A 16,461-nucleotide genomic window follows, 5' to 3' on the forward strand; every position below is an offset into this window, starting at 1 on the left:
AAAAATATTGGAATGAATTTTGCAGGGTGAATGATTCCCTGTAATCTTAGTATTATTTTATTATAAAACTTACAACAAATCATAATTTAGTCTTGAGAACAACAGGCCTGATGTCTTTGCTGAGTACAAGAGTTTAGAGTTCACAGCATGCTGAATCACATTTTATACTCCTAATGCATTGCTTAGATGGGTAATGTCTCATCATTTGATTTAAGCATCTTATCATCCTGTGGGCAGAATTTATTTAAAATTTAATGCAGAAGTCCATGCTATTTTCTCAACCGCAAATAAGTGATTTCTACTTTAGTCTCCACAGAGACTTTGAAAAGATACAGAGGAATGCTGCTCAACTGGAATGTTTACTTCACTGCAGCCGTGGTATGCAGCCCACTGGTACAAAAAGGCAAATAAGCATAATCTCTTTTCCCAAAGCTTTCCCACCATCACCTCTTTTCATAGTGTTTGGCCTATTAATATGTTTCAAATAAGGTTACTTGCTCTTTGTAGTCAATTCGTTTTGCAAGAATGCAATAGATACATTGTCTTTTCACAAAATTTAGACTATTTACAGTAGAGTTTGATGTCTAGCAAATTTAGCAAAGGAAAAGGTAAGAACTGATTTAATATTTTAAAGAGTATTGTCCCTAATCATAAGAATTACATGCCATGTTTATTTTCAGTAAGGAGTGTTTATTTTTTCTTTATACACTATATTTATTTGTTGTTAATAGATACAGCAATATCAAAGCTCGTATTTAAAGCTAGTGTATACACATACACAAGTAGGTTCCAAAATGTATGCATATTATTAGACTGTTGTGAACAGTATCCATGCTGCCTGGTACGAAGTCTTATTAAAATCTGGAGGAAAAATATCTTTTTCCTTCTCTTTTTTCTTTTTTTTTTTTTTTTGGTCCAAGTAAATAGCAGAAATAATGTATTAGACTTAAGCATAAGTCTGACTATGTGTCATGGTTTAACCCCAGCCGGCAACTAAGCCCCACATGGCGGCTCACTCACTCCCCCTGCGTCAGGATGGGGGAGAGAATCGGAAGGGTAAAAGTGAGAAAATTCATGGGTTGAGATAAAGACAGTTTAATAGGTAAAGCAAAAGCCACATACGCAAGCCAAGCAAAAGAAGGAATTCATTCACCACTTCCTATCGGCAGGCAATTGTTCAGCCATCTCCAGGAAAGCAGGGCTCCAGCACACCTAACAGTTACTCGGGAAGACAAATGCCATCACTCCAAATGTCCCTCTCTTCCTTCTTCTTCCCCCACTTTTACAAGCTGAGCATGATGTCATATGGTATGGATACCCCTTTGGTCAGTGGGGGTCAGCTGTCCTGGCTGTGTCCCCTCCCAACTTCTTGTGCACCCCCAGCCTCCTCGCTGGTGGGGTGACATGAGGAGCAGAAAAGGCCTCGACTCTGTGTAAGCACTGCTTAGCAATAATGAAAATATCTCTGTATTATCAACACTGTTTCCAGCACAAATCCAAAACATAGACCCATCCTAGCTAACATGAAGAAAATTAACACTATCGCAGCCAAAATCAGCACACTGGTAATTTTCAGGCTACTAGGTAGGAAATCTAAAGAGATGAAAGAGAGAATAAAAGTAAAGTCAAGGAGACCTAGAGCTGAGCAATCAATCATAAAATACAAGTATATAGAATGAGCACTATCCCATTAATGCTTCTATTAGTCATTTTATTTCATTAGCTGGAAGTATTAAAGGGCTATCTGTTAAAACTAAGTTTCAGTTGTGTCAATTTAGAATCAGTTTCCAGCTCCTTCTGTATCTCATTCTGGCATTTAAGGCCAAATCATTTTACTTTAGATCTAGAATCACTCCCAGTGATTTATAAATAGGAGGAGCCCTGTATACAGTATAATCCCTCATCTAATATTGTCCTTAATTTGGGATGCCAAGAAGATCTTTCTTTAGGGTTGCTGTTTCTTGTATAAGGATGGGAGACAAAGGTAGCAAGGTTTATCCTACCAAAAATTGGAGAAGTCTTTTTCTTCTTATCTGAGAAGTAAAATAATTAATCCTTTTTGGTGCCTACTTAAAGGATTTGCTTCCTCCTTGTTCTGATGGAAGCGAAAATGCAGAAATTATTTTTTCAGCCTACTCAACTCTCTCTTTTCCATGAGAAATGGAGAAAGAAGCAGAGAACTGATTTAGTAGAAGAAAAGTAGCCACCAGAATTGGCAGAATAAACTCAAATTGCTCCCCAAAAATCATGATCGGCACTTGGACCTCAATTTAGAGAGCAGATGGGTGTTTTGCTACTTTTGACAGCTCTCAGGAGTTGTCAGGAGACTATTCCAGCTATGTGTGAACTAGCAGACTCATGTGCAGAATGCAGCCACGTCTGATTTCCAGACAAAGTGAGATTTTGGTTCACAGCAGCATCTCCTGCAGCTTCATCAGCTTGGTATCAGCAGGAAGAAAACCCTGGTTCAAAGATCAGGGGAAGGCCCTAGCACACCCTGGCTAGGTTTCCAACCTTAGCAGTATGAAGACAAAAGCCTGGGACATATTATAGGACACACTCGTCAGCTGTCTAGACTAAAACAACTACTCACACCAATTAAACAACTCCAGCTTAGGTGACTTCCGAGCTGTAAGTTATTAGAGGTTTGGGAAGTACACCAGGGCAGTCTCAATACATGCTTATCTACTCCTACCACCTTTCATAGCTACTAGCTATTGCCGCTGCTGGAGACAGGACACTGAGCAGTCTCACTACATGCTTATTGACTCCTACCACCTTCCATAGCTACTAGCTATTGCCAGTGCTGGAGACAGAACACTGGGCTATTTGAACCTTTATTCTGAGCCTCTACCTCTATTCTTACATTATGTTCTTATTTTCACGGAGTTAGCTAAGGGAGTCTATAGGTATCCTTTAAGGGAGGGACTTGGGTTGCTTTTTTTGGATTTTTTTTCCAGTAAAAGAGTGGAATTTCTGTGGGCTATTCTTAATGATGCTGCAGCTTAATTTTACATTTTAGTAGTTGAACCTTATTTTGCCCATTTTCTAACATTAGCAGTTTCACTGATTTTCACTGAAGCTGAAGTTGCTTGGAACTGCTGAAATACGCCCAGATGTCATGAAACAAAGGGAATCCTACTCAGCTCATAGGCAGCAGCATGCACAGGGTGGCTCTGTTACTCAGTTTGTAAGCCAAGAACTTGATGAAAATCCAGGCCTTGTTGAATCTGTTTGCTTCCAAGTTTCAAAAGTTCAGTCTGTTCTATTTGGACTTCCCAGTGCCCTGATAAACTATTTAATTTGAACAGTAACTGCAACATAACTTCTAAGCAAATGCTACAATAACATTAGTATTAAAACCAGTAAATGCTACTGGAGTTAACTGAATTCTCTAGACGGTTGTCAAAATGGAGAGTTACATCATTTGCTTTCCATTGCCCAAGAGGATTAATTTTTGAAAATAAACTTGTGAGGAATATACGAACAAGCAAGTCTAACTATAAAAATAGTCTGCAGTATACAGCGAGACTTTGTTTTTCCATGGCATAAGCTCAAGTTGGTAGTGTTTAGGATGTCATAGTTTCTTACAGTTGTGTATTTACTTGAGGTATACACAATAAATAGTTTGTTTTAATTTACTGGTCAAGTTTGCAATATAGTTTGTAGATCAGCAGCCTGAAGTCTCTGGAAATAAGATATCAATAAACAAAAGCATGAGTTTAGTCGGGTATTTCCAGTACAGGCCGAAGAGGCCAAAAGTTGTTCATAGTTGTATGTTCCATTGGTGTTGATGTGGTTACATGCACATAATGAAGAGCAAAACTTATCCCATTGACTTAAAGATTAAAGCATGTAAATACCTGAAGTTAAGCTCTGCTGTTCATATTGCATAAGAAAAGAGGAGGATCTGAGCTTTTCATTAGTATTACGCTCTCAGGTTTATGCTGACTAGTTCTAATTATGCTGTTTCTAGTATGCCAACTAGAGAAAAGATGCAGCTTTTCTGAATACAGCAAAATAATTAGCAATTGAACTGTTGTCTTATCAGTCTGTCAGATTTTGGTTTACATATCTGACAATTTTAGACGAAACAAAACCCTACCCACAGTTTTCCCTAATCCAACTATCATTTACATATTGATAACATTAACCCATTCTGTCTGTGAAATGTTATGTCTACTTGACTTTACGCTGTTGAATGGGAATTTAATCACTTAAATATCAGGGGTGATGTCTCATACATTTAACCACTACAGAGTCACTGCGTTAAATTTACTCATTGCACTGAATTTCCAAGACATGAAGAGGACAATGGTTTTTTGCTTGTAGGTAGTGGACAAATCTTATACCCTGAATATTTGTCTTGGCTGTGAAGTTAACTCAACTTGCAATTTCTTTGTGGTTTTCAGGTTGAATCCTGCATACCCACAAATCCTTAATTGTAGCATTGTAGTACTTTAAAGATTTCTGGGGATAATCAGTGCAATGTCAGCTGATGCAGTGACTGTGTGAAGCATAGGTAATACTCTGCAGTGTAACTGATCTTAGTGGCGCTTGACTGACACGGGTGATGTCTGTCATTTCTGTTCCCAGTAGCAACATGGGCATATTCTGTACCATGAATGCTCAGACACTGTAATTACTTCTTGGAAATGTTTGATTTTTTCATGCACAGAGAAACTCTGCAGTATGCAATCTGTTATTCTCTGGGTTTTTTGAATGTACTGTGTCAGGATTCCTGATGTTAAGAAATTCAGATAGCTAGATACAGAGTTTGGGGAGATGGACAGATTGAAAGATGGACATATATGTACATAGATGTGTGTGTGTGCTCAGGAAAAAAATCCAGATGGAAAAAACTGGCATATCTGGGAGAATCAAGACATATGGTAGCTTTAAATCAGGTTTACTTTGCAGTGAAGGCATTGCTTAAGGCATAATAATGCCAGCAGGAAGAATGGCTCTACTTAAGCAAGCCATGGACCAAGTGCTTGGCAGGGGGTCCTGTGGAAAGGCTAGGAAGTATTACAAGCTGGGGAGAACTTTCTGGTGGTTGTTCCTATATCAGGTTGTTTAAATGGGAAATCAGTAGACTTGATATTCCAGGCATTCTAAATTATTTATTTGTACTTAAGCCCTGCCAACCAAAGCATAAGTTAAAAAGGAATTTTGGTCTCTGAACCCTCAGGGCTTACATTTTCAAGCTTTTCTTGGCAACCTGAAGGCTAGAAAGGTCCTATATTTTGCTGCTTTCTTATTGGCTTTTTTTAATTAAAGCTCAAATAAACCATGCAAGCTCTTAACTCCAGAGGCTGGAGCTTTATTGAAAAAACAAATGAAAAATTGGAAAATATATGATAAAATCTTCGTAGCTGGTAAAACTGAATTTGTTTTCTAGAGCATGCCATATTTGAAAAGAATAAGTAGAAAGGCAGAAAATGAGAAAAGAGCATCTTCCAAGCAGATAGGCCCTGTTTATGTAAAGTGGGACAAGGAGAACTTTTATCCCACTTCACTTTTACTTTTGGATGGCATTTGAATTGGCCTTGTGTGTTTGGCAGCTCATCTGTTGAGCCATCTGTTTCAAATTATCCATGCTCAGAGGGCACATTGCATCCAGGGATACAGTTCCCCCAAACACAAGAAATCTGAATTGGATTTGCAGTTTAGTGACCTGTAAACACGGATGTGCAATCATACATCTAAAGAAACTCTGTTTATTTTGGAGAAATTGAAGCATTCATATAGCTGGAGAAACCTGAGGCAGGTTATAAGTGGAAAGCCTTAGGCCGTATTCACTGTCCTGTGTCCCTTGTACAGTGCTCAGGCAGTGCAAAATAAGAAAACCACCCAAGGTCTCTAGCTAGGAAATTTCTCTTTTAGACTGAAAAGTTCTTAATGGACTAAGAGCTAATATAGTAACCGGTTTCACAGTCCATTTAAACAGTGTCTTAAAGGGATTGTAGGGTAGAGTAACTGCAATTTGTTAATGAATCATCTCCAGTCCCATCACAGTGTTAGAGATGAACTGGGTAGTGAATCAGAAAGCTATAACCAACTCTCTGAGAGCCTTTGTAAGGCAAGTATATCTTGGCTAGGAAAGAGGATTTGATCCATAAACTTCAATGGTGCATTAGGTACGTTTTATATTATTTATGGTATACTGCTAGCACTTAGCTTTTTCATAGGTTATCTGCTTTGAACATACTTTTTTTTTAGAAGAATATAGTGCTTGTTCCACCCCTCCCTATTCCTTCCTTTCCCCATAACGCTGACTCAATTCCTTTTACTCTTTCAGTCAGCTTGCAGTTTTAGGCATTTCCTCATCCGGTTTTCAGTGGAACACATTACTTCCCTCTCATCAGCATTGTGCAGCTCTGTTGCAGCTGTTGAATAACATGCTGGCTGGAGATGGAAGAGATTTCTTTACAAGCAGTAGATACTGACATAAGACCATCTTCTCTTCATGGAATACACTGAAACTATGGACTTGGTTGGCAGTTGTGCAGTTGTGTATGAGAGAAGGAAATCTGGCTCACATAATGCAGTGATGGAAGTAATGCTAAATCTAGAACCAGCCAGGAGACTTGAAGGGTAGATGTAATTTTGTCATAAATTCTCCTTCTGGATTATTATATTTCCTTTTTATAGGTTTTCACATTAGCCAAAACCCCAGATTGTTTGCATTATCAGCAAAGTTTGAGTCCTCTGGTGATGAGGATCAGACTTAAGTAATGTAGTTTATAATAAATTGTGAACAAAGCGTTGACCAAATGTAGATCTATTATATTGTTTGGGCAGACCTTATTCAATGTGCATGGAGGGTCTAATTATGACATTAGGTTGAGTGAGGTGCTTGGAAATATTTCTTCCTGCTAGAAGTAGCACAGATAGTTCATTTAATCAAATAATTGTATATGCACAATTTGTACATCTAAAATTTTAGGAATTTTACTTTTTGTAATATATTTAATCTGCTTATCTGATCAAAATAGATCTTTATATTACATTGCTTACTCAAGTATTAAGTTGTGTTACTTTTTAAATTAGCAACCCCAAAAGAGCTACAGGAATTAGTGAATTTTATTTCAGCAGTGTTACAAAATTGAGGTACCTGAAAGAAAAAAAGTCTAATTAAAATTTTGTCTTTTTGAATCTTGTTAATAGAATAAATGTTTTTCTCCTAATAACAATTTGTTAAGTTGTTACAAAGCTACAAGGGCAGGGAACGGAACTGCAGATAGTGGAAAATCAGGTGTATGATAATGGTAAAGGGGAGAGAGAGAGATTCTCTGCTGCTGTTAGAATCTGCCAAGGACGTAGGTGCTATGGTTTGGGCAAGAGAACTCTTTTAGACTCATGCCATCTGGCTGGCTTTTTTCTGTGCCAGTTGTTATATAGGCCAAGCCCCCTGTCCTGCCTCTACCACATTTCTTGAAGTAGGAATTAGATTAAAAATAACAGTAATTCCCAGTTACCTGACTAGAAACATACCTATTAAGTGATTTAGAAACCCAAGGAAGCGATCCAAGCTTCTGTGCATCTATCGGAGACTTTGATCAACAATTTTCTCATCCATGTCCTGAAGCAGTTTTTGGATACTTTTCCCCTTTCAAGCTTCATTGGCAGCAAAAAAAGCCTGGCTGTAGGATCTGCTCCAATTTGTTGTCCAATGCACATGATATATGCAGTTAAAAAAACCAAAAACCCTCCACCACCACCACCACCCCAGGTCTTCTATTTCATTTTTTTAATTAGTAACTACTCTTTCTGAGATGCCATGCATATCAGCTTTGTTTCCTGTGCTTTATTTTTTGCAAAAGATGGAGATCTATCACACCAAGGTTTTTCAAAGTCTGTGTCTGTGTGACAATATTGGTAACTCACTTAATCCTTTAAATTATTCTGTAAATGCAAGTCTCAATCCTAGATTGAGGATAACTGTAAATTTTTAAGTTGTGATTGTAGGAACTCGATATACTGGAAGAAGGGATTTGAAATCATCAGAATTAGATACTATGTTGACTTCTATTTGAATACTTTGTGATATCATCCAGGCCTGTCACAAACTTTTGTTGTTTAGTTAACAGACATCTTGCATACCTGAGAATCCCAACTACAAAAATAAGGATAGTGAAAAGCAAGAATAAACAGCAGATACCTATATTTATAAATACAACAGTATAGGTTTTCTTGACCTTGATCTCTATAAGGTACCTGTATGGTTTGTATTTTTGGGCTTACAGTTGTGCCAGCTAGCTAATGGATTTGTTCTGTAGTCGCATGTAGGAGACCCACAGCTAATTTTTAGCCTTGGATTTATTCCCTACTTAGGAGAATTGGAGTTAAATTAAGTAACTCATCTATTACTCATCATATTCATCTTACAGTTAACTAAATAGGTCTGCTGATGATTTTGAAGTATTTTTTTTCTCATGCTCATTTGTATATACATAAGTTACCGTCATCTAATGCTATCACAAGGAAAGGAGACAGAAATTCATTAAATAATTTTTTACCAATATTTCTCTAAGGAAAATCACTAGGGTAAACTGGATTTGAACAGGAACAAATTATATGTCTTCAGTGAACAGGAAGAGACTGACAAGAATGTTTCTGGTTTGGATGTAATTTGAATGCCTTTTGAATCATGGAGATTCCTTTAGGAAGAAAACATCCTCTGTTTCTGCAAAACTCATTTAACTATCTGATCTTATCTCACTTATATGGCTTTTTCCTCTGTCTTACACCTAAACCCTTGATACTTTCCTCTTTTGGACCTCAAAGTTCTTTGTGTCATTTTTATACATCGTATGTATTTGTCTTGTGAGCACCTTGGGGCATTTGTCCTTCTAAAGAAGGATAAATTTGTTTGTCATGTTCACACAAATTAAACTGATAGAGAATCTGAAAAATCTGTCTGGTTTGATACTTGTGCATCATCATCAGTAATTTTGGTAATCTGATATAGATATTTAAGTATAAATATACTGATACATTCTTCAATTGCTTCTCAGCTTTTGTGCATCTCATTTAAATTAATATTACCAATAGGAGTGGGAGTTAACTCAGCTTGTCTTTCAGATTCTGGGATGCAATTTTGAGGCCTGAATATATTTAAATGTAATTTTATTTGTAAACGGAGTTTACAAAGTTTGATTGAAAAGCTGTTGTGAAACTACTGAAATCCATGATGTAGTTTTTACTGTCACAGTGATTATTACACTGGAAGTATTTTCCATGGCTGCTTTAATTGCCACTAAAACTCAAAACCCCCTTTTTTATGAATGGTCACCAGACTTCTGTAGCTACATCTGTTGAACACAACAGGTGAAGCTGATGAAATATCTTTTATTACAGATAATAGAAAAGAAACGTAAGGTGACACAGAGGTAAGCAAGTCCTTGCCAGCTGATGGAGTTCGAATTCAATTAATGCTCTTTTGCATCTGATCAGTCACATGCACACCTTAAACAGTTCCATCAAGGCTGAATCACTGCTGCATTGCTTCTGCAACTTAATCTTAAAAAAAAACCCAAAACCAAAGAAACAAACAGAAAACAAATCAGTCATTAAGCAAATAATTTGGTCACCTTTAAGGATATTTAATGTTTCAATTGCATTGTGAGCGCAAACCAAGCAAGAACATATGTTAAATTGTGAACTATTCACTGCACCCGTACTTTACAGCAATGAGATAACATTCTGTCTTTGATATTTAGCAGTAATATTTATTGTATGGGTTTAAAACATTTTTCATAAAGGAAAATATTTTAGGTGCTATCTCATCAGTCAAGTTATGTTACTATTATTGATAGTACCAAACTGATTTAGAAGAATGAAAAAATTTAATTACACATCAACAATTCAGGAGTCCAGAAAACATAAGAAAGGTTTTAAGGCAACATTCCTCAGTCTTACATGTTGACACCAGTGGGATTGTATGTTTTGTACTTAAAGGAACATTTTGCCTGCCGGCGTTGTGCAATAGTTGGCTGAGTAACAGAATGGATTCCTCTCCCTGCTACAGAGCTGCAAATCAAAAATAATCCCACATGGTAGTTTCTCATTTGTTGACATACAGCAGGATTGTGGTTCTGAGAAGGGGGAGTGCAGCAGAAAGAGTATCTGTAGAGATTCCTACATGGTCACACCAAATTCCTTCTGTCTGCAAAAAGAACACTGCAGTATGGTATCTGATAGCTTTCACAAAGTGCAACCTGCAGTCTCCTTTACAGCACACAGGACTGATACAGATCATAGAATCATTTAGGTTGGAAAAGACCTTTAAGAGCATCAAGTCCAACTGTCAACCATGCCCACTAAACCAGTGCCTTGTCTACGCGCTTTTTGAATACCTCCAGGGCTGGTGACTCATCCACTTCCCTGGGCAGTTTGTTCCAATGCCTGACAACCCTTTCAGTAAAGACATTTTTCATAATATTCAATCCAATAGATATAGGCAAGTAATGCTTTGCTCTTGCTTCTCACTATCTTTGTCAATAATTTGTGATCTTTTCTATAGCAACAAAGGCATCAAAACACATATTTTAGGTAGCAAAGTTTTAAATGTGGCTTAATCATGGTTAACTAACATGGTTGAATCATCTCTGTCCTTGTCTACTCTGAGGGCAAAATCATTAACACCTTTCCAAAGATGATTGATTTTTCCACTACTGTTAAGGCTCTTGACTCCTCTCCTCACTGTACCTTTGGCAGTCACAGTACCATAACCCAGCTTAGATCTCTGTCACCAGTGGTCTTGTCACCGCAGTTCACATATATGAGAGAGGTTATTGCCGAAACCAAGCAGAATATGGTATAAATTTAGGAAAGTTTTTAACTACTAGCGTAAAATTAAACACGACTATTGTGTTGTCCTGAATAAGGATGAATTTAAACGTGTGTTTTAAGTGTTTTGCTGTGTTAGTGCCTGAATTGTTACTTAGCTTGAAGACTGGGTTGCAGGTAGTAGGTTAATGTGATTTGGGAAAGTTAGGTTTTTTGTCTCATGACCAACATTATTGCATCAGTGTTATTTTATTTCCATAATTTTCAAACCATTTTGACATTGTTATGATTGTAATTAAGACTAGATGAAAATGAAAGAAAATTGAAAAGCTAAGAATATATAAGAAAATAAAAAGAATTAGGAGAACAAAAAAGGAAAGTCTCAAGAAGAAACACTTGCTAGTATCAAGATCTACAGTAACACTATAAAAATGGCATCATGCCATAAATAGTCATGAGTTTATCTTAAAGACAAACCATTTCATGAGAAGAAAAAAATTCAAATGGTCAATAACTGTTCTTTTACCTAATCACTTCATGTATCTTTTAATTCTGAAATGAATTAATAATCTTTGTGAAGTGCAGAGTGAATTAGTTCTAGGTTAGGGGAATGCTGGGAATTCAGTGTGTAGATTTTTTTTTTAAATATTTTCTATTTACTTAAAACATAATAGACTTGTAATTGTTTCAGAAAGGCAAGCCATGCATTCCCTGGATTTGTAGTATAGATAACATGCCTAAGGAAAAAGGGAACAGAAGAAACTGTTCGCAGAAGCCTTTCTGCCTGCTACTTTGTAAACATACTAGTTTTCAGGCCTCATTTTGGTCAAATATACAATTCACATTACAATATTGATGTGTTTAATTTATAATGAAGACTGTTGCTGTTTCAGCAGTGGTATTGCTTGTTCTATTTCTGTCAGAGTGCTGTCCCACAGACGGGGTTCATTTACCCAGTGTGCAAGCCAACAACGCACAGAGTCGAGGCATTTTCAAATTAATTTCATTGTTGTGCATGAATGGGTGCCTGTCTCAAGATGGCACACCCTTGTCTCAAAAATTCTCACATTTATACGCTTAACTAATACATAGTCATTGTTATTTTCTTTAATGATTGGTTCTTTCTTCTTCGCCCCTCATGTAAATTAGTGCACAGACTCTGTCTTCTTCCTTCATTGTCTTCTTTTGAGTAGTTGGTATCATTTGAGTAGGTGGTCAATGAGTCAGTGATTGCAATCTCCCCCTCTAGGAATTACCTTTTGCCTACTTCTTCCCTAATCTTGGTAGTTCCAAGCGGTTCTTCAAGGTTTATTGACCAGACTACAATCCATTACCTTTTCTGACATAAAGCCCCATTTTCTAGTAGTTAGTTCCTAAACCCTAAATCATGTCTAGTTATTGTTTCCCTATTTTATATATTAACTGATGGGGGCTGTACACAGGATGTTAGCAGCTCCCTGGTTATTTCAAACTTATTATACATATGAATTGATAACAAGAGTATGTATTAAGCTGTACAAAGAATGGCTAAATCTGCAACTGCTATAGTAGCTGGACATCATGTCAAATTAGTGCCTATTGAAGATTTTTCTGGGTTTCAAACATGATATTGAACTAAAAATTAAATCCTATGTGAAAAATGTCACTCTGCTGTGTGTCATCCATCTAGTTTATAAAGAGGTCAAATTGGCCTCTTGTATATATTTACATTTTCTCTAATTCTTTTGGGGCATGAGGTATAGCTCCATGAAATTGGCTCCTACAAATTAGTTGGAGAAAATATGCTTAACAGTCGTAATGAAAAGATAAATTGTGTATGTTTTAAAATTGTATAGATGGGACTGTAGTGCTGCATTTTAAATTTGCCAACTCTTCCATCAAAAGTAATTGGTTTTAAGACATTCACTCTAGCATTATTCAGGTTATTATCAACTGTAACATTCCAATCTCAATAAAAATTCAAGATTGTTCTAATTATCACAGTTCAAAAACAGTTTTGCCCTTTGGGATTCTGAATATTTGCAATATAAATAACATCATTTTACAAAACCAAATTATTCCATACTGTACTCTGCTTCTATGTGACAAGACTGCCAGATGAAGAAATTAAATTCAGATATATTCAAGTGTTTTTGAACATCTGAACAGAAAACACTGTTCAGATAAAGAAATATGCAAAGATACCTTAATATCCTAATTTGTGCTTCTTTAATACTGCTACAGTTTTGTATAAATTTGATCACCCCACCACCCACTTTAAAAGAGCACAGCACAAGAGGAATTATCAGATTATTCTTATGCAGTTTTCATAATGATCAGTGTACATACTCTAGTAACTAGACATCCTCCTAGAAGATAGACTGTAAGACTCGCATATTAGAGGTTTTATGCAAAAAATTAACAGATCTCTGTGGAAGATCTGATGAAGACGGTCAGGCTAGATTAATGATCTCTTGTGGCCTTAAAACCTATCTGCCTATCAGTAACCCTACATCTAGAAAACCTGCAGCTGCATAAAATGTAAAGAGTACATAAAGCATATCCTGCAGTGTATTTCTAGTTAAAGGCACGCTTGCAGTTGTGACTTCCTAAAACAACTTGTGTCACTAGTCCTGGAAAGTATTCTGAGATTTCTGATAAAAGGTACCTTCCGTCCAAAAGGTCATCAAAGTTTTGTATGATGATCTTCCTCATGTCTCAGGAGGAATCTCTCAATAATCTAAGTGTGGGAAAATGCTGTTTTGTATCAGGAGCATGGCTGTTGCTTGGCTTTCTGAAACCTGTGCAAGATAAGACAGTCTTTGTTTGCCTGTGAGCTGGTTCCCTTGCATTTCATCTTTGATCAGAGAATAGTAATTAATTTTTTTGCCAGGATTATGTGTGTTCATGGACATGGTTCCTTTTGTTCTGTAAAACTCAAAATGGTTTAATCCTTCTGATATTTAGATCCTTAATTCTGTATATGTAATACTGGAGCTACTAATCTGCTTTGCACTGAAATTTCAGAAAGCTGGATACGTCATTTTATGTTCAGGTATGCAGGAGGCAGGAGTGAGTCATTCCTCTAGTTGGCCTTCTGAGCGTTCATGAGTTGTAATAATACTTTCCCTAGAACGAGCAGAACAAGTCATACTAAATACCTACATGTTGTTTTGGAAAAAAAATAATGGGCTTCCTCTGTGCTGATCCATAATGTAAACAAAGCTATAATAAAGGAAGGGATGGACACTTAAAATGTTATTTCCAGGGAGACCAGTGGATATGATTGAAATGTTACTAGCTTTACTAACAAAGATATTTGGTGATCATAAGAGATTTATAAAACACAGAGGTCATTAGTGTCTGATTCTGACTTGTGTAAGACCTTTCTATGCTGTCTTGCTGCAGCACAGGTTTCAAATTCAAGTCAACAGTACTAAAACAAGTCACTTTATACACTTACACAGTATCTTACAATGGGATTTGCACCAAAATGGTTATGCTGTTGTTATTGTAGCTGCACTGGTGCAAGCTCCATTCTTCACAAGCCATTTGGCTGGTTTGATTTATTAGTAGTCACTTGTTTGTCCAGTGTGGACTGAACCTCGTGCATTGTACTTCTAAACAAACAATAAAGAACACTGAGGTCTGCTACCCATGTGCCAAAATGTCAGTACTTGGAATCATAGAAAATCCTATTATACTTACAAGTAATAGCATGCGAATACTGTTCTCCATGTCTTGTTGTTACCAAAAGTGTCCTGTACTAGAGGATCTTGTGACAAATAGATCAACATATAGCAGTTATGGAGCAGATTACAGATAAACACATTTCCTGCAGGGGAATTCATGCTGAATGTGAGAAGATAGAAAATGAAACTGTTAAGTTTTTACCTAGTTCATTGACCTTTTGACTTTCTTATGTTCTTAAGCTTTCCCAAAAACCCAGCACACAATCCTACCACCCCTTCAACATCTACACAGTTCTCACTGCAGGAGGTACTGCAAAAGGCCAAGATTCATGGGGTCAGCAAAGGGAGAGACAGAAAAACTTTCCACTGAGGAGCAAATAAGGGGAGAGGTACATTTAGTAAGTCCCCCAGTTCCAGGTTTCTAGAGGTCTTCCACCCTAGCCAAGCTCTAGTGAGCTGCTTGTGGCTAAGCCAAGAAAGTAGTTGGAGGGCATTGTTTTGCAAACCTGCCAACGGTTTCGGGTAAATTTTAGTAGCCCTAATTTTTCTCTTGAGAGAAAATACATATGAAGTCCAGTTTTATGACCCTATGTCAGGAGATGACATTTCAATTCCACCTTAGAAGCAGATATTTCCTTCTGGGAGCTGTCATTCTAGATTCATACAAAGCTGCAGTACAATGATTCATTGTCACCAGGCTGTCAAGCACTGTTGTAATTATTATAGAGATGTCTGAGGCTGTGAGCTAGTTGTTTTAACTCAGGTGGTTGGAAGCATCCAGGACAATGTTTGTCTGTGGGAGGCACAGAAAGCACAACAGAAAAGATCCACGTGACCACACCAATCCAGCGTTAATTGAGTGGAACTCATTATTATTTTAATTTGCAGAGGCCACAGTGGTTACCTTGAGCGATTCTTGCACTCTGACTGTGGATGGAGTGGTCATGCATGAATGACCACGTGTTTTTAAAGTCCGTCCACCTCTCAGAGAAGCCAAACGTGCTATATGCGTGGCCAGGGCATGAAGGCATGTAACCACATACCTGGCACTGCCTGCTAGCTCCTAAGCAGCAAGTGCAACTCGTAGTCATCTGCTCTTGCTTCAGAGAGTTCAACAGCGGCATGAAAAGGCTGTCTGGATCAGCAGACTGCTGTGCACTTCACAGTTTGGGGGTGCGAAACAGTGGGATTGTTGTGTTTATTTTCCGACCCAGAGGCTTCAGGAAGGTCAGGCCCTCAGAGGCAGTCATTCGGCCAGAGCTGACATACCTCCTGGCCAGCACATTCTGCTCAGAGAGGACATGGGACGTTTAATCATACTCTGGGTGAGGCTGCCCTGCGCGAAGGGCTCTGCTGGGAGAGGCAAGTACCCCATACAAATCCCTGGTGTTCCTTGACTCAACAGCCTTATTTCAGTAGCCTCGCTGCAGCTGTGGGTCTGCTCCTGGACCAGATGGGAAACACTTGATGCAATACACAGCAGAGAGAAAGGGAACAGCCGCAAGAACACATCTGCCGAGTGAGATAGCCTGCCCACAAAATCCTGTTCACGACAGCTTTCAACATCAAGCCTCTAACTCCAGAGCCAGGTCCCATTACTCTGTTTTGCATTTTCCTTCTGTTTGCAAAGAGAAGACATCAGCCTGGGTGTAACCTTTCTCCTGAGAGGCCACCAGTGGGCTGCCAAGCTGTAGCTGTTCTCCTTGCAGGGGGAGAGGAGACTGAGAGAAGGAGAAAACAATTGACAGAGCAAAGGGCATCCATGCGAGATCATAGCAGCTAACAGAAACCCCGGCCCTCCAAACCTCTACCGAGGGGCCCCCTCCCAAATATTAATGGGCTCAAATACTGCCGTCCCCAGGGGACACAGCTGTAGTTTTACATCTTCTGGTTTAATTTCCAGGTATTAATTATTGTGGGGTAGTATTGCAATTTTAATCAAAGAAGAAAAAATCAACCTAGAAATATAATAGCCTGTGCTATTTTCTAGGAATTT

This window comes from Haliaeetus albicilla, chromosome 8 (genome assembly GCF_947461875.1).
Source record: "Haliaeetus albicilla chromosome 8, bHalAlb1.1, whole genome shotgun sequence".
NCBI classification, from domain to species: Eukaryota; Metazoa; Chordata; class Aves; order Accipitriformes; family Accipitridae; genus Haliaeetus; species Haliaeetus albicilla.